The sequence below is a fragment of the Hemibagrus wyckioides genome, linkage group LG14 (genome assembly GCF_019097595.1).
Source record: "Hemibagrus wyckioides isolate EC202008001 linkage group LG14, SWU_Hwy_1.0, whole genome shotgun sequence".
In the NCBI taxonomy this organism is placed as follows: Eukaryota; Metazoa; Chordata; class Actinopteri; order Siluriformes; family Bagridae; genus Hemibagrus; species Hemibagrus wyckioides.
Window position 1 is genome coordinate 9,187,935 of NC_080723.1, and position 20,150 is coordinate 9,208,084.

Below are 20,150 nucleotides of genomic sequence, written 5' to 3' on the forward strand. Positions count from 1 at the left end.
GCATGCGTTTTGGCTCCATGCTCTCCACCAGTTTTTCACATTGCTGTTGGGGAACTTTATACCACTCTTTTTGCAAAAAAACAGCTCAGCTTTGTTTGATGGTTTGTGACCATCCATCTTCCTCTTGATGACATTCCAGAGGTTTTCAATAGGGTTCAAATCTGGAGATTGGGCAGTGGTCTCATTTTTTTTCCAGAGCTGTATATTTATATGAGAGATGAGAAATTTCAAGACAGAAAAGTTTGTGTTTTCTGGGCAACATGACAAACTATCTGTTATCTTAATAATGTCAGGGGGAGAAAAACAGAGGCTGCTGAGGGAACAGCTGTTTATTTCTGCTGTAAGATCAGACACTAACTTGCTCTGAATAGAAACACAAGTACAAGTTCCAAAGAATGTTACTGACAAAAATAAATAGAATTAAAATTTATATACAAATCTTTCTTGGTTGAAGAAGAGAGGCAAAAAAGGAGCGAAAGTGATTATCTAAGAGGAGGGTTGTTGGAGAGAGAACAGACTCCTTTTGTCTCAGACTTAAATAAGGAATAGCAATCGATAGTGCCAAACAGAGCAAGACAAGCGTAAGGAAATTGAAAATTATTCTCGGTGCATATTGGAGGCGTGAGAATGGCAGGGAGATGGGCTCAGTTTAAAAGAACTCAGATTGCAGCAAGAGCCAATCACAGCATGGGATATATTGCCTGTGTGTGTGTGTGTGTGTGTGTGTGTGTGTGTGTGCTGTCCGACGGCTGACAAAAATTCTGATATGCTTCACTGCCATCTATTCTCCACTAAGCCGATCAACTCAAGTATCAAAAAAATGTAAACTTTTTTTAATCCGCCAACTTCCTGCATGTTAAGTTAGAAAACAAAAAGTAGAAGGCAAGTAAAAAAATGAATCTTATTCTATATAATATATTGTAAAATTCAGCTACTTTAATTAAAATGTATGCACTACTGCATGTGATATAGTAGTGATACAAGCAAAATGATATTATGCTAAATAAAACTACTAGTTAATTACTCAGTAAATATATCAATATGTGTTGGTTAACTAAACTACTAGTTAATTACTCAGTAAATACACTATATTGCCAAAAGTATTCGCTCACCCATCCAAATAATCAGAATCAAGTGTTCCAATCACTTCCATGGCCACAGGTGTATAAAATCAAGCACCTAGGCATGCAGACTGTTTTTACAAACATTTGTGAAAGAATGGGTCGCTCTCAGGAGCTCAGTGAATTCCAGCGTGGAACTGTGATAGGATGCCACCTGTGCAACAAATCCAGTCGTGACATTTCCTCGCTCCTAAATATTCCACAGTCAACTGTCAGCTGTATTATAAGAACGTGGAAGTGTTTGGGAACGACAGCAACTCAGCCACGAAGTGGTAGGCCACGTAAACTGACGGCGCGGGGTCAGCGGATGCTGAGGCGCATAGTGCGAAGAGGTCGCCAACTTTCTGCAGAGTCAATCGCTACAGACCTCCAAACTTCATGTGGCCTTCAGATTAGCTCAAGAACAGTGTGCAGAGAGCTTCATGGAATGGGTTTCCATGGCTGAGCAGCTGCATCCAAGCCATACATCACCAAGTGCAATGCAAAGCGTCGGATTCAGTGGTGTAAAGCACGCCGCCACTGGACTCTAGAGCAGTGGAGACGCGTTCTCTGGAGTGACGAATCACGCTTCTCCATCTGGCAATCTGATGGACGAGTCTGGGTTTGGCGGTTGCCAGGAGAACGGTACTTGTCTGACTGCATTGTGCCAAGTGTAAAGTTTGGTGGAGGGGGGATTATGGTGTGGGGTTGTTTTTCAGGAGCTGGGCTTGGCCCCTTAGTTCCAGTGAAAGGAACTCTGAATGCTTCAGCATACCAAGACATTTTGGACAATTCCATGCTCCCAACTTTGTGGGAACAGTTTGGAGCTGGCCCCTTCCTCTTCCAACATGAGTGTGCACCAGTGCACAAAGCAAGGTCCATAAAGACATGGATGACAGAGTCTGGTGTGGATGAACTTGACTGGCCTGCACAGAGTCCTGACCTCAACCCGATAGAACACCTTTGGGATGAATTAGAGCGGAGACTGAGAGCCAGGCCTTCTCATCCAACATCAGTGTGTGACCTCACAAATGCGCTTCTGGAAGAATGGTCAAAAATTCCCATTAACACACTTCTAAACCTTGTGGACAGCCTTCCCAGAAGAGTTGAAGCTTTTATAGCTGCAAAGGGTGGACCGACGTCATATTGAACCCTATGGATTAGGAATGGGATGTCACTTAAGTTCATATGCGAGTCAAGGCAGGTGAGCGAATACTTTTGGCAATATAGTGTATATCAGTAGGTGTTGGTTAACTAAACTACTAGTTAATTACTCAGTAAATATATCAATAGGTGTTGGTTAACTAAGCATTAATTACTGAATCTTAAGCAGCAAATATTTGCATTATTTACAATTCTCCTGCAGATTTATTGGTTCTCTAAGGCTTTTTAATAATAACTACTGATCGCACATTTCACCATATTCTGTTCTGCCCTCTGTGAGGAACCGCTGGTTGAATTCCTTGGGTGTAGTGTTTATGGATGTGGAGGAAGATGTGCATTTCATTTCACACGTTCAAAAATTTAATCAAAACTCAATCACAAACCAATGGTTGTTGGCTTGGTTTTAGATCATGGCTTTTGAGTATGAGTTCATGATTGAAGCTTATGCCTCATCGTGTGTGTGTGTGTGTGTGTGTGTTGGTGGTGCTACAAGCTTTTAATCAGTTGATTAGAAGCATACTGGAACGATTGATCGAACACGAGCTACCAGATTGTTAGCAAATTATCTGTACTATGTGAGACTATCTCTAAAATACCAGCAGTGTGTGTGCATGGATGTTTTTTTTTGCTTCATTCGGTGAAGCCACCAGTGACGCATTGTAAGATTCAGTGGTAGGCCAAACTGCTTGCAATCTGTCAGGTTAGCGAAGGAATGAACCACAGAAGTCGTATGTGGTGTAAAAGACATACACACCAAAATCTATAGTGGCTAGCGTTGTGCCACAGCCTCCAGTCTAGTCAGCTAGGGAATGTCTCTCAGACACAGCACAAGAGACACTTTGAGTCCTTTCTCAGCTCTGAATCAGGATCTAATTCCACCAGCCAGTGTGCCAAGACCGCATTGTTTTCACTGTGACATGAATGCAAGGGTCTTCCAAACCAAAGCTTTTTTTTTTTTTTTTTAGATAGACAACACAGAGGCAGAGCACATATAATCAGTGTTCATCATATTATTTTTTTTTCAGTGGCAGGAAGAATGGAGGCCTGGCTGCATTTCCTTTCCTTCTGAGTAGAATAAAACAAGATGAAAGAGCAGTGGAAGAGTAAAAGAAGGAGCTTGTACAAGGTATGTAAAGTGAAAACGAGATGATGACGTTTTGGTTTCTCTTATGTTCTTTAATGTACATACATTGTTATCTCTTATCTATTCTTATGATCATCAGCTTGGTGTGCTCTCTTCTCAATCCCTGACAATTCTTTACGCTTTAATGCATTCTAATATTGCCCTAATGTTACTCCTGCTTATGTGATGGTTGGCTACTTTCCATGTGAATGGAATCCAGAGATTTCAGAGTGCATGTTAAATAACACTGGCTCAATTATTCACTGCTCTCCTTCCTGACTGGCTTATTAAAAGGCCCTGAGCAAACAGGGTAAATTTTTCGGCTTTAGGAAGAAGTCTAGGAGTTCAATACACAGTGCTCGACCACAAGAGCTCTAAGTTCAATATCTATCAGTTTATATAGCTATGCTAACAGCCTACAGCTACCTTGCCTTAGCGTTTGGCTTCTTTTAAAATCACAAAATCTTAGTCTGAGTGGTACTGTTTATATTCTACACACTCACCCATCCCAAGACTTGATTGCGTCTGAAGTAATGCTGAAATCAATATGTGCCTATTGGTGAAAGGCTTTTCTTGCCTTTTGCTGTCCTAAGCTTTGAACTGTAGTCTTAGCTATGTTGTATGTGTGTGTGTGTGATGTGTGTGTGTGTGTGTGTGTATGTGTGTGGGTGGGTGGGAAGACATTTCTCTGTGCTAAAGTAGAACCCATGGGGTTTGAAGCACACTGGGACTCCAAAAGCGGTGAAAATAAGTGTAGGTGAGGAAAGTGTGAGTCAGTTATCCAAAATCCGTCTCTTTTCTCTTTATCTCTCTTATGACATCCTTAAAGTATTATTTCTTCATAAGTAGGACCTGGTGTATGTGAAATGAAATGCGTGTGTGTGTGTGTTTGTGCATATAAGCCATGTTCAAATGTTGTCTGAAAAGCTATTAATAGACTAAAACTGAGCTGACCAACCTACCTACATATGCACCACACTCACTATGCATGTCATGTTATATTTAAGATTCAAGATTCAAGAGGTTTATTGTCATATGCACAATGAAAACACAACGGTTTAGACCATACAATGAAATTCTTACTTTGAATTTCAAATTTACATCTCCCTTACAAAAAAGAATAAAAAAAAAAAATAGAATATATGAAAAAATCCAGTAAAAAAATAAATAAATACACACAGTATATACAGATTAGACATAAGTAAGGTGCTCAGTGTGTTGTGTGGCAGCAGTCAGTGGGGGTGATGGGGTGTGAGGTAGTGGTGTTAAGTGTTGTTCAGGAGTCTGATGGCTTGTGAAGCTGTTTGTGAGTCTTTTTGTCCTTGATCTCACACTCCTGTAGTGTCTCCCATATGGCAGAAGTGTGAAGAGGTTGTGTTGTGGGTGTGTATGGTCCCTGATAATGTTATGGGCCCTCCTGATGACCCTGGTTTTGTAAATTGGTGTTGTAAATGGTAAATTGTAAATTTAACTCTGATTTATCAGTTTTCATCCTATTTTTCTACAACCCCTTTCAGCCTAAACTACATGGTGCTATCTGCTTATGCCTATTGATTTTTAAATACAATTTTATCCTTAAATTTATGTTTAAATTATTCATTATTTAGTAATGTCTACACTCACATGTAAACATAAACAGAGCATGGATGTTAACAAATCTGTATTATATGGTAAAATCATGTCATCATGGTGCAGAATCTCAAGTGGATGTTTTCAATGCCTTCTGAAATCCATGCCACAAAGAATTGAGGCTGTTTTGAGAGCACAGATGAGAGGATGTCCTTCTTAGCAATTCTTATTGTGGCCGGTGTAGTATATATGTGCCTAAAGTATCTGTAAGGCACATACAGACTTATAGCAATAATACAGAGCTTGCTTTATGGAGTTAGTACTTTTAATAAAGCACTGATTTAGAGTCCCATTAGAATCTAGGACAATAGATGTCTGTAAATATCAATCTATATTAAATAATAAAGCTTTTGAAACATTGAAATGAAATTATTTCTATGATCAATTATTATTATGATTTATTATGATCAATTAATTCAAACTTTACGAAATGACTCTAACACAAAGTTAAATAGTATAGTACAAGTTAAAATGATTTCTCTTTGCTCTTGGTTTTTCTGAAAATCCCGTACTTTAAATGCATGTTTAGTGCAACTGAGGTTTGTCATATAACTTATTTAATTCTTCTGGACTCCATAAAACCTCCAACTGATAAGAATACACACAAGCTAACCCCATCAGAATCTCAGGAAATGTATGCTGAATTTAAATGCAGGTAAATGCTTTAAGAATTTGCAGCATGATAAAGATGATGCTGTTGGAATTGGAAATAAAAAGTGTAGGTTTTGGAATAATCTGTGCCATATGTGTCATAAACGCCAACCCTTGTCAAAAAAAGAGATTTTTGATCGTGGTGCTTGCTTTTATACACCTGCGGCCATGGAAGTGATTGGAACACCTGAATTCAATGTTTTGGAAGGGTGTCCCAAAACTTTTGCCAATATAATGTAGCTGTTGCAGGTGTAGCTCAGCAATTCCTGTCTTTATGGACCTCACATGGTGCACAGGGGCACAGGTTTGGCCCTCTTAGTTCCAACAAAGGGAATTCTTAATGCTATAGCATACAAACAGATTTTATACAATTATGTGCTTCCAAATTTGTTGCAAAAGTTTAAGCAAGACCCACATTTGGCTATATATTTTAGTTTGACCTCATAGTTGTTCTAACAGCAGGGATAGCAGTACACTGTACTCCTAACACTGCTCCTAACCCTCACAGATTTACCTAGTTCTGACCTCTAAAATTTCTGGATCTGTGAGGAGGATGTCTGGAGACTCTTTCAATGTCTAAAGACCAGAAAAGCACCAGGACCTGATGCCAACAGTCTGGCCACTGCCTTCACAGACACAGGTCTCAGGAGATCAATGATTCAGTGACTGAAGCCCTGTTGTTTTCAACTATGTAGCTTGAAAGCTTGTAAGAGATTAGTGCGGAAGAGTATAAAATGTTCTTACTGGATTCCTTCATTTCAGGCCAATGAGTCAGTCAACAATGCAGCCAACATGGGGTTACATTATATCACCAAACATTCTGACAGCTCAGAGATCTCTACTGAGGTCCTGTTTGTGGACTTCCCAGACTTTTCACTCATGTTACACAACAGTTGCACTATTTGAGCAGAACGTTACACAAATCTTATTTCTTAAGGACAGGTTGCAAGTATTGCCACTCAATTACAACAGGAACTCCATTAGCATACATTTTTACATTTACATTTTACAGCATTCGGCAGACATGACTTACACTTTTTATCTCATTTTATACAACTGAGCAAGTGAGGGTTAAGGACCTTGCTCAAGGCCCCAGGAATGGATGCTAGGTGGACCTAGGATTTGAGCTCATGACCTTCCAATCAGTAGTTCAACACTGTAACCACTAAGCTACTACTAAGCTACCACATGCCACACAGCTCTCCAGATGTAAATACTAAGCCGAGAAATTGTTCAGAAACCAATCAGTACTTCATGATGTATACAATGAGCTAAATTTCTATTTATATTCATAAATGGACCAAAATAATGAGGGAACACACTAAAGACTGAAAAGAGGAAGATGTGCTTTGCTGTACTTGTTGCTGTATGCACTCTATAAGATATACTATAATACTTTAGTTCAGTGGAGGACTAGATTGTACTGTGAAATGTATGTACATCTATCAGCCATAACATTAAACCTGGCACCTGTTAAAGGTTGGGATATATTAGACAGCAAATAAACAGTCAGTTCTCAAAATCAATGTGCTGGAAGTAAGAAAAAGTTGGCAAGATCTGAGCAAGTTCGACAAGGACCACATTGGAATGGATGGAAGAATAGGTTAGAGAATCTCCAAAACTGCTTGTCTTATGGGGTGTTACCAGTAGGTAGTGATTCGTACCTTCCAAAAGTGGTCCAAGTAAGGACAACCAGTGAGCCAGTGACAGGGTTCATGAGGCATATGGAGAGGACATATGGAGAGATCTGACCCCATAGAGCCACTGTAGCACACACTACTCAGAAAGACAGTGACAGGTCAGTGTCCATGCTGACCCCAGAGGCAACAGAACTGGACCATGGAGCAGTAGAAGAAGGTGGCCTGGTCTGATGTATAACATTTTCTTTTACATCGTTTGGATGGCCAGGTGCATGTGTCACTGGAGAAGAGATGGTACCAGGATGCACTGTGGGTCGTATACAAGCTGAATTTTCTATCCTGATAATGTATAGTTAATATGCTTTCGGAAGAGTAAATGATTTCGTTTTAATGTTTGCATTTGGGGTTTTGGCTCCAAATAAGCTCTGGCTTTATATATAGAAAAAATACATTTATCTCTGCTGAAATATTCCACATTGTCTAGACAATTCTTAAAGGTCAAACCCCATTGTATTTAATTGTTGTGGAAATCTGTAAATGGATCAGCTGGGGCTTAGAATTCATAATGTATGTGTATTTCTTACTTTAACAAATATTAGGTAAGTAAACATATTTACATTTTGTTTGTAGGTAAATGACTTCAGTAGCTCATTACCCTGTTGTCTGAAGCAACTTTGTAAAAACCCTGTTGTTCCTTAATATGGTCACTTAAACAAGGAATCTACATGACCAGGTAAAATCAATGGATTTTCATTACCAGAGTGCTTAATAGTACAATCGGCATATGGCATGCCCCTTCTTCTGTCTTCCTGAGGATTTGGGACACCAGAGGCATGTCCTGCCTGAGTCTGGCTCCGGGTGTTTTTAGGTGGGTGGATTAAAGAATGGATTTCTGACAAAAAGGCTTTTTTTCACAGCATTTGGAAGACACCCTTATCCAGAGTGACTTACATTTATTTATTTTATTTATACAACTGATGGTTAAGAGCCTTCCTCAAAGGCCCAGCAGTGGCAACTTAGTGGTCTTGGGATTTGAACTCAAAACCATTGGATCAGTAGTCTAATACCATAACAAAAGAGCTACCACTTCCAAGGGGCTATAGATCTTATGGATATATATTCCAGACCAAATTGATAGTGCCTCTTTTCTACCAGTCGTAGACCTGTGTTGGGGTACACTGGGGTTAGAACTGGTGCTAGCTTGCACCTCGATGGAAATGTATATCAGCTTATTTGAGAAAAATCCAGATACCTCCACCTTCCATGCTCCAAGCTTGGATGAAGCCTAGCTTAGAAACTTTCTATTGAGTTAGAGTCAATATGGTCCCTATTATGAGCCCATTCAGAAGGGTGATCTGAAATGGATATTATTGAAGACTGCTGTTCTTCTGTTAGTCACTTCAACAAGAAGCGTAACAGAGTTGCACTCCTTGGTGCTAAGCTCATCCTGCATGTGCTGGTGGCCAGACCATATGGTAGTACCCTGATTTCCTAGATAAAGTCATGCAACTAATGGCCCCAAAGTGCCTTCTGGTATTACCTGGGTGTCAGTGTGGACCTTCTTTAGGGTCAATAAGGTCATTGGGTCCCTGTCTGTTATCCAGGGTTTATAGAAACATTTATGTGCCACACAGTGCCAAATAAATCCCTTAGTTTGTTCCCCCAAATAAAAAGACTTTCCATGAACAATGAAATACGAATATTCTTTCCCATCTATTTACTCTCACAGAACAGGTAATTTCTCTTACAACATCCAGAACATCAGTATGCCCTTTGATTTAGATTAAGTTTTATTACATCCCATAATGGATCATAAAACTGTGCTCAGGTCTGGAACAGCAAAAGGTTACGAACTACATTTTAAGGACAATGACTTTGCATTAATATGTAAATATTTCTCCATTCATTAAGTAAGCTGATAGCTTGATAATGTACCATTTATTTTAATTTTACCCTCAGTGTAAACCATTATTATCATTTTCTATCCACTAAATGACTAAAAACAAATCATAACAAATTCTACCAAATCCTTTGCTTTAAGTGTTAACAAAAATCAATAATACAGTAGACTCTGAAAATGTCAGTTAAGACAACTTCACAAATCATAGCAATTATGCTAGTAGTCTGAAAGAAAGAGAAAAAAGGGTGTTAGTTGAAACCAAGAGGTGGTTTAGTCATTCTATAATGTCATGATAAACAACCTTTAAACTAAAAGAAATGCTTATTTTGTGGGAAGTTACACTACGTTCACCACTAACAAAAACAATAATGCTGACAAGGCTTGTCACATACTGTATGTCCAGTCATAGGAAAATAAAAAAAAATCCTTTTTCACTTTTGTTTTCATTTATCAGGTCCCAAATTATAACTGTGTGGTCCTCACCAACATTTATTATATCAGGTGGGGAAAATGCATGTACCTTTCTAATTCGAACCATTATGACAGTACATAGCAATAAGATGTTATTAATGAAATGCACAAGGATGTGTGACTACCTCTATAAAAGCAGATATTTTCGTTCAGGTTCCACATGTTTGGAGCTCTCAGTTGTGTGTCCACATCATGCCAAAAAGAAAGTTCATTAGACATGACCTCAGAGAAGTAAGTAGAGGGTTATAAGGCCATCTCCAAACAATTGGAAATACATCATACTGCACTGAGAAGGATTGTTTACAAATAAAGTGACTTGTCAATCATCCCATGAGTCAAGGTCAGACTGTTTAATGCTCAAAGGTATGAAGAAAAACCCCAGTGCTATGTCATATGACCTTTAGACTTTAGTAAGCATGTTACATGTTTATGTTAATGACAGAACATCAGAAAAAGAATGGACAGATATGTATGAAAGGCTAGAAAATTTGTATGGCCAAAGTCCAGATCATGTAGAGATGCTGTGCTGAGATCTTAAGAAAGCTGTATATAAACAAATGTCTCAGACATAAGTAAGGTTGTAGCGAAACGTGGACCAAAATTTCTCCAAAACAATTTGAGAGACTGATAAGTTCTTGATAACTTCAAGGTACTGCTGCTAAAGGAGTATAATAATGGAAGTATAATAATGGTCGCAGTTAGTAACTAGGCCCAATCTAATATCACCTATGCCCCAAAATGAAAGGCTTTTTAATTTAAAATCATATTAAAATGCAGATATGAATTATGATATGGAGCTAAATTAGATGTGACTCAAACCCTCAAAAAAAAGGTTCTGTGAAAAGAAATATTTTCAATATTATGTGAGAACAATTCACATGCCAGCAAAATAGTTATATTTTTTGCGTACATCTATTTTCCTTGAAATAAGTGTTGTCCTTCTTGGCAGGTGTCTGATGAAAGTAAGAAAAAAAAAATAAAACAACAAAAACAACAATAACACAGTCCCATAACTGCCTGTTTCTTTTCCTTTCACATTCTGATAGACGCATCACATTTTTTTATTTTTTTCCCCAATCATTTATGACTCACTGATGCATAATTTAGAAGAAATGATCTTAAATTGACAGGAGCAGAATGGGTGAACTACCGCACCTGGCTTTATCTGTCAAGACTGTGTATGTACTGTGTCTGTGTTTTGGTATGTGTGAATGAGAAAAACATGGAGCATTTTATTTTATCTGATCATTCAAATCTATTTAGTTTATATCTGGTCTTCCTTTCTGTCCATTTTTGTAGTGACATGTTCACACACTGTCCCTTTTTCACTCCTAATGAAGAGCATTGTGTTATTAATAAATTGTGTGTGTGATAAATGGGAAAGGTTATAAGATTAATATTTGTTCTAATAGAGATCTGACATTCCATTTTATTACATAGGCTATTTTGCTAATGTAAAAGTTTCGCTTTTTTCAGTGTTTCATTATGAGGAAATAAATTACTGTAGAAGTAAGCTCGGCAAAACAAATTAAATGAAAAGAAAGAGCTGTAGATGAATTAAATTAAACATGACAGATTCTCATATTAAAAAAAGGAACATCCTCATGTTCTTCACAACCCGTGCAGGCTAATCTGCAGCACAAAAAGTTTTACTCTTTCACTTGCTGCCTGTAAAGACAGAGGCTCATTATCTTACTGCTTTATGAATGCAATGAAGAATAAATTAGTTCCCTCTGATTCCACTTGCATTTCCATAGAAAGTCTGGAAAAGACTGGTGCAGGAATTTGTGTGTGTGTGTGTGTGTGTGTCTGTGGATATATGTTCATACCATCAGCATTCTTCTGAGAAGGCTTTCCACAAGATTTTAGAATGTGGCTGTGGGAATTTCTGCCAGTTCAGCCACAAGGGCATTAGTGAGCAAGCTTGGCAAGTGGAGCTTGCTTTGTGCCCAGGGGCATTGTCATGCTATAACTTGTTTGGGTTCAGGCCCTTGACAGGAAACTGTAACGATGTATGTATATATATATATATATATATATATACACTATATTGCCAAAAGTATTCGCTCACCCATCCAAATAATCAGAATCAGGTGTTCCAATCACTTCCACAGGTGTATAAAATCAAGCACCTAGGCATGCAGACTGTTTTGTGAAAGAATGGGTCGCTCTCAGGAGCTCAGTGAATTCCAGCGTGGAACTGTGATAGGATGCCACCTGTGCAACAAATCCAGTCGTGAAATTTCCTCGCTCCTAAATATTCCACAGTCAACTGTCAGCTGTATTATAAGAACGTGGAAGTGTTTGGGAATTACAGCAACTCAGCCACGAAGTGGTAGGCCACGTAAACTGACGGAGCGGGGTCAGCGGATGCTGAGGCGCATAGTGCGAAGAGGTCGCCAACTTTCTACAGAATCAATCGCTACAGACCTCCAAACTTCATGTGGCCTTCAGATTAGCTCAAGAACAGTGCGCAGAGAGCTTCATGGAATGGGTTTCCATGGCCGAGCAGCTGCATCCAAGCCATACATCACCAAGTGCAGTGCAAAGCGTCGGATGCAGTGGTGTAAAGCACGCCGCCACTGGACTCTAGAGCAGTGGAGACGCGTTCTCTGGAGGGACGAATCGCGCTTCTCCATCTGGCAATCTGATGGACGAGTCTGGGTTTGGTGGTTGCCAGGAGAACGGTACTTGTCTGACTGCATTGTGCCAAGTGTAAAGTTTGGTGGAGGGGGGATTATGGTGTGGGGTTGTTTTTCAGGAGCTGGGCTTGGCCCCTTAGTTCCAGTGAAAGGAACTCTGAATGCTTCAGCATACCAAGACATTCTGGACAATTCCATGCTCCCAACTTTGTGGGAACAGTTTGGAGCTGGCCCTTTCCTCTTCCAACATGACTGTGCACCAGTGCACAAAGCAAGGTCCATAAAGACATGGATGACAGAGTCTGGTGCGGATGAACTTGACTGGCCTGCACAGAGTCCTGACCTCAACCCGATAGAACACCTTTGGGATGAATTAGAGCGGAGACTGAGAGCCAGGCCTTCTCGTCCAACATCAGTGTGTGACCTCACAAATGCGCTTCTGGAAGAATGGTCAAAAATTCCCATAAACACACTCCTAAACCTTGTGGACAGCCTTCCCAGAAGAGTTGAAGCTGTTATAGCTGCAAAGGGTGGACCGACGTCATATTGAACCCTATGGATTAGGAATGGGATGTCATTTAAGTTCATATGCGAGTCAAGGCAGGTGAGCGAATACTTTTGGCAACATAGTGTATATATATACATATATGTATGTATGTAGCATGTACTGGGGTTTGTTCTCTCAATACAGAACCTTTTACGATCTCTTGCCTCTTGATGGTTCAAGCAAAAACAACTTAAGTTCACGACAGCTGTGTCTTCTACCACAAAGGCTAAAATGGCCAACGAATCAAAATTCATGTTTAACTGCACAGTCTGCACAGATGTCAAATGGTTCTTCTCACAGTTCCTAGAGTTTCCACATGTAAGAATCAGTAAGTCTGGCTCATCACTAGCTCAGCTGTTGGGACTGTCCACACACCAGCCAAATGATGAGATATGCATATCATAGCATCGCATAGGCTCCAGGGCAATTCTCGTTTTCTGAAGACTCTGAAGATCTAAACTGATATGTCGCTCTGCTTATATAGTTAGAAAATATCACTTGTGCTCCACAGCAATTGGAATGTGGAAATATTCATCCTTTGGCTCTGTGATAAAAATCAATATATTATTTTTGTTCACCACTCATTTTTTTTATATCTGACATGAATAGCAGGCTCCAACAATGTCTTTTGAGCCAACCGAACACATCTGAGAGCTTGTTAAAGAAATAGGTATATTCCGGAATAATCCAGTCACTGGCTTTGGAAGACATATTGAAAGGAGTTAGCAACTTTACCAGCCATATTTTGTCAGAGAATCCAGCTTTAATATCCTTAACATAAGTGTGCAGCATATTATGTCTGCTCCTGATTTCCACTATGATCTTCAGACTGCTCAGATGATAAGCTCTATGCCAAAATTGGACTCAAGTTCAGATAATGAGATCCACTGATAGCACACCAGGTTCCATCTCTGTATTCAATGCAGCTAAACTAGCCTCCCTTGAGTTCTGTACTTTATTGTGCTGTTGCATTCCCAGTAACAGATCTTGCATTTGGCCCATGCCTCCCACCAGCTTCTCTAATCTGTATTCCAATGTGGTAACAGCACTTTCTCCTTCTCTTCCATAGATACTGATCAGTGAAGTACTCTGTTTCTATCCTACCCACTGCTATGCAATGCATGGCTGCAACATTATCACTGTGGACTGTGTCACTGTGGTATGACAGCATCAGAGGAAGGCAATTGGCTTACACTTTTAGACAGATACAAATGTTGAAACATATATATATATATATATATATATATATATATATATATATATATATATATATATATATATATATATATATATATATATATATATATATATATTATGTATTTCCAGTGATCAAGTACAGTATATCAAAAGTATCAGAAACAAAAACACAAACTTAACAAAAGCTACGAAATGTTTTCTCAATGGCATATGAACTGACCAGTAAGAGTAAACATTAAGTAATTAGCACTAGTAAATAAATCAAAATCCTTGGACTGAGGATGGGCAAAATAATCAAATGGATTATCAAGGCTTTCACTGTCTTTTTCATCTTTCCCTGATTCTCTCTCTCTCACTCTGCACATGTATTTGCTCTGCAATATTAAATAAACACATTCAATAGTATATACTTATATTAATTGTATATTAAAGTCCTACTACTGATCTCATAAATCATAAAAGCACATATATTTCTAAGACTATAGCCTGCATGTGGTAGTTTTGCTTAGCTTAAACTTTTAAAAGAAATTTCTGGTGAAATTTGTCAGCAGAAAATACTCTATCCCCATCTCTAAAACAGTGTGCGAGTTTGTCAGCACATGCTCTTTTAAAACTTCTACTGTTATATATTTTAAAAAAAATATATTTTGTGAACACCATAAGCTTGCAGTTAGCCATTCTGTAGATGTGTGTGTGCAGGTAATTAATTTTTATTTATTAAAAAGAATCTTGACCCTCTAACACTTACACTCTATTCTACTTCTATGATTTCTTTTATTTGTTATATAAAAATCTTGACCCACTAACACCAGCACTCTCTATGCTATCTACTTTTTATTCTTTTTATTTATTATTTTAAAAAAACATGCTACATGTACTGCATTAGAGTAAACGAGACTTGTCACAGCACAGCACTTACTTATGTTGCTCGTTTGTTGGCTTGATTTTATCTACTGTAAGTTGCTTTGCATGAAAGCATCCATATGCCAAATGAAGACACCTTCATATTCGCATATTCGAGCGCACACTCTTAAGTCACTCTTGCAGTACTTTTGACCTCCTATATGAATTGGTCTGCGCAGCTCCTCTTCAAGTTAAACACACCTATTACCTGCCTCTGGAAATAGCCAATTAGGCAGTGCGTCACTGATGTTGGGTCATGTTTTTTCCCAAAGATTCCCAAAGAATCCAGGTATTGGTCATGTTCACATACCTCCATTTGCCTGCCTGAACAGAGAGCTTGCGATGCTGCCCTGAAATACACAAGATAAAGTTACATTTAAGGAGTTAATATCAGTTAAGTATTATATTTGGAATAGAATAGTGAGATGCCAGTGCAAGACTCTTCTCTATGCCCTTTTAACCTGAAATGGTGAAAAGGTTTTTTTAGACTGTCGGTCCTGGACAGTTAAATAGTTTTTTGTAGGGTTTTTAATAGGAATCATGAGCAGAGAAATAAATCATTATTACACAAGTACGGACAACTTGCAGATGAAAGCTTTTGAAAGCAGGTAATATACCTGTGCCTGGGAATAAATGCAGCCAAGGCAGTGGCCCCCGTGGGCCTATTGAAACTAGAAGGTGTGATAGATGGGTCATCAGCCCTGCAGCTGAACCCCAGACATTATTCAAAAGCTCTTGTCTCAGCACAAGGGGCATGGACCATGACCTACAGCAGATAAGAAGTCTTTCTCATATACGTGGCACACCTGGGAGTGGTGGACATCATGTACACTTTCTTCCCCAGATTGTTAGAGAACTTGTTAGTGTTACAGGGGCACAATCTGGTTCCTCCAACCAGTTCTTGGGCAGATTTACATTCTACTACATTCAGAAAAGCCATGGGCAGATGGATTGAATCTGCCCATTTGTGCTAACATGAAGATTATGAAGCCTTGTGGCTTGTGGTGTTGAGGAGATTGGTGCAGGCACCCTAAAGCATGCCAGGTTGACTCATTGTCAAAGGTGGTGCTCCCTAATGGAGCAGAATAGCCCTCAGGGGTATATGACATGCTAGTCCACAACTAGCCTTGTGGCCTTCCGAATGCATTTTCACCTCTTTTGTTGATTAAGCCCATATTGATTCTTCCCCAAGCTGGCTAGCAAAACCCTTGGGGGACACTCTGGTGTCTTCCTCACCAGACAGACAACAGATGAATGGAGAGGTGTGGCATCCCTGGTCAGATTATCTACACCTCAGTGCGGTGAACAGATTGATGACTGCAATGTAGCAATCAAAACAATAATTCAGACTGCTAGAGCCCCTAGTACACAGGCTTTGTATGCCATCAAGTGGGAACTATTCTGGAAGTCTGACCTTATGCAGTGAACATCTTTTTGCAGATGACAAGTCCCAGTCTATACTGAAGGTGTATGTGCTGGACATTTTGGCCCATAAGCTCAAATGAGCAAGGATTTAGACACCTATACCTTCCTCAGGAAGAAGGGTTGGAGAATTGCATACCTTAATGATGATCTCACCCAGTGATGGCACCAAGTACTTCCACAAGGTTCTACAATGTCAACATTACACATGACCCACATGATCTCTAAGCACCTGTCCATATGGCCATAGGCGAGTCATTTATCATGATCCTGTGGCATTGAGGGTATACAGGTGTTGATTACCTATGGCCACATGGAAAGGTGTTTAGAGATGTGGGGTTTCACCACACACTATAAGGAAGGAGTGCATATGCTGTGAAATGTGGTTCTGTGAACACCAGATAGCCACAGGCATATAGAGAATAGGTTCTATGTAGAATGGACTATAATATATGTCATTATATGACTTTGTGGTAAGGTCTTGGGATCCATGCAGAAGAGCATTTGAGTCTTTAAGCACCAATCTTGGTGGTTATATGGTGTTTATAGAACCACAGTTACATTTCTAACTAGTAGTTAACATAGGCATATTCAAGAATTTGTAAATCTGTATTACTGTGCAGCCTGTTTCCCCGCAACATCTTATATTTTTTTCATTCAGGAATGTTTTGCTTTTGCAAAATATTGCGCAATTTTTTTCGGATTTGAAAAAAGCTGCTTCAAGCTCATCAGCTATGTACTTATCAGAGTTAATTACTTTGATGATGCCCTTCTTCCTTTAATATATGCTGGAAAACTGCCTTCTGTGAAGATCTATTCATGCATAAATAATTTTACTCCTATTCCTGTTCAGATTGAACATATTAAGCATTATTTCAGATAAGTTAATTACAGTTGCATTGTCTGTTGTACATTTGTTTCATTGAAATGATAATCACAACATCATTCTGCATTATACAGTGGAAATAAAAAATTCCATTTTTCACGCCATTATTGAAATTGTAGGGTTTTGTGATGTAAATGAAGAAATGAAGATCATGTCAGACATTTTAGCATCTTTAATTATTTGTAAACTTAGATTTGAGACTCCATTTTATTTTACATTAATGAATTAAAGATTTTCCTTTTACATTGACAGAAAGCTAGTTGACCAAAAACTATATAATGAAGATCAGGAAAAACTTCTAAAGACACACAGCTAATCGTGAGACCAAATGCCCTGCAGATCAACATCTATGCTATGCTAATCTATGTTCCCCTCACATAAATCACCTGAGAACACAGCACCGTGTGACACACCCATCGCTCAATGCTATTTGATTACTGAGGAAATAAGATTGAATGTGTAATTCTATTCTTGTTATTGCAAAACGGGATATTCTAGGGGTTGTGGGGTTATATGGTAAACTTTCTGAAGCTCTAAAACAAACAGAGGAATTGCATCAGAATGAGACCACAGACTCATGGAAAACCTGAAGTTCCAACCTTTATTGTAGAAAGAAAATAATAATGGTACAGCAACAGGGAAACTAACACTGTGAACAAAAAGACATCCTGCAGTGTGTCTTTTTCAAACACAATTGCTTGACTGTTCAGGTTCTGAGAGCCAATGAGCCACTGTAATTGCAGCTGGAAGATGTTTTTTCATACATATATGTCATCTCACTGATTTAAGCACTGTATGTGCCAGTTGTAATAAATGTGTCATTTGACAGAGATGGAGATGGATGCAAATAAAGTTGTGTTTTCATTAAAGACACTGGCAAACAGATTCAGTGTCTTTGCATGACCTGTTTTATTGCCCACTGCTGTGCCCAGCTGGTGACTCTGGTCAAAATGAACCACAGCCATTTACTCGCCTCGGGCTTGCAAAATAAAATTGCCACTTTAGCAGGAATCCCTTGGAAGGCAATTCAGTACCCTCATACGGTGCTGGGGTATTCATGAACATAATTTTGGGGAAATTCCATTCATGAAGTCAAACACTGCCATTGTGATCATGACATTTTGCCAGTCCTGTTTATCTGCTGCATCCGTGAGGTGGGCGAAGTATTCTGTCATGCGACGGAGTCAGAGATGGATGCAAATTTAGCTCAGCATTTTATTCAGGATGCTGGTAAACAGATCCAAAATGTGAGGCAACAGCCATAAACAAGAACAGGCAGAAAGTCATGCGGTCAGCAACACCACGAAGGCAATTCCTTTTTTTTAAAAAAACAAAAAAACAAGGAGCTTAGAGGACTTAAATACAATGAATAATCAAGGGAACTGAAAACAGGTCAAGGTCATCATGACACTTGGGAGACAAGCAATGACAAGACCTGGGCAGAGAGCTGCGATGCACTTTCAATTCAATTTGATTACATTTATTTATATAGAACCTATATATAATTTATATATAACCCCTCACAGCAACTGTGTACTATACCCTCAAAATATGAACGTTTCTGTAGTGCAACTTTACAGCATTAACATGTACTACTATCTATTCTGCTGTTTCTTTAGAAAGTTCCTAAAGAGGTCCTGTAATGTAGAGTTCAATGTACAACAACATACAATATTGTTGAATCTTTAGGGGATTCCAAAAGAGACAAGCAAAAGCTTTCTAGAGTGTAGTAAGGTTTAATATCGCAGATTCCATGTTTATAGTTTTGTAATTACTTTTTTTTTTTTCAATTTACATAGGGATGTGTCAGCAAAAATGAAACCATGGCCTTGTACTTAATCTTTTTACTCTTCTCCAACTCCAGTTTAACTTCGGTTTTCTATATTACTTCTCTCTCTGATATGTCTCCTACCTCTTTAGCTTGGAGCTAGAGTGGGGAGTGGAATAAAGCAGGAAATGGGAGAGAAAAAGTGATAGAGATCCTCTCCTCCACATGTAAGGGTCAGTCTTTCATCGCTTCTCTGTAGATGTGCCATCTGGCCTACACTTCTACATCCTTTACACCTACTCTCTTTCTACATCCTCCATTCTCCTTCTCATTTCAAAATGCATTTCAGATACCTCACTGTCCTGTTCGAGAAATGTTGTATCTCTGATGCCAAGTTGTTTATAGCTGCAGTTTCCCCAGAAGTAGTCTTTGTTATTCATTTTTATTTTGCATCAGAGATCTGTTTGATATTTGTGCTTTATACTCACCTTTAATAATTATACATAATATATAATTAGTGCGGGTCAACTATTGCATAAATGCCTGTATAATGTTTCAAAGAGAATTTTATTAATTTATTTTATTCTCCTGTGCATGACCAACCACTTAACAGTAAAGAAGGTTATGCATAATTTCTTTGGATGCCAATACGTCTACTTCTGTCCTTCTTTATTCACACTTTCACTTTCCTCCCTTTCCCTTCTCTCTGACATCTCTGAGCTCAATGCTCCCCCTTCCTGGTCACTATTTGTAAGTACACTTTGTACAGGCAAAGCACTGAGATCATTTGGTGCATGTTTTAACATTTTTAATGTAATAACCAGTGAAAATAAATAGCACATTGATTGAACATGTAAGAAAACATCCTAGTAGTAAACCCACACGTCCCGTACAGGAGCGTAAGAATACACGATACGATACATGGTGTCTCTATATCATTAATTTCAAATACAGTAAATTATGCATCACCTGAATATGTATTAGGTTGAAAACGTTTGTGTTGAAAGTGAACAACAGTTTGTGTGATCCATTTAGACCTTATAGAGCATATAATTAAACACAAGCTGTGCATTAAAATGCAACAAAATTAAACAGAGCTAATTTAAA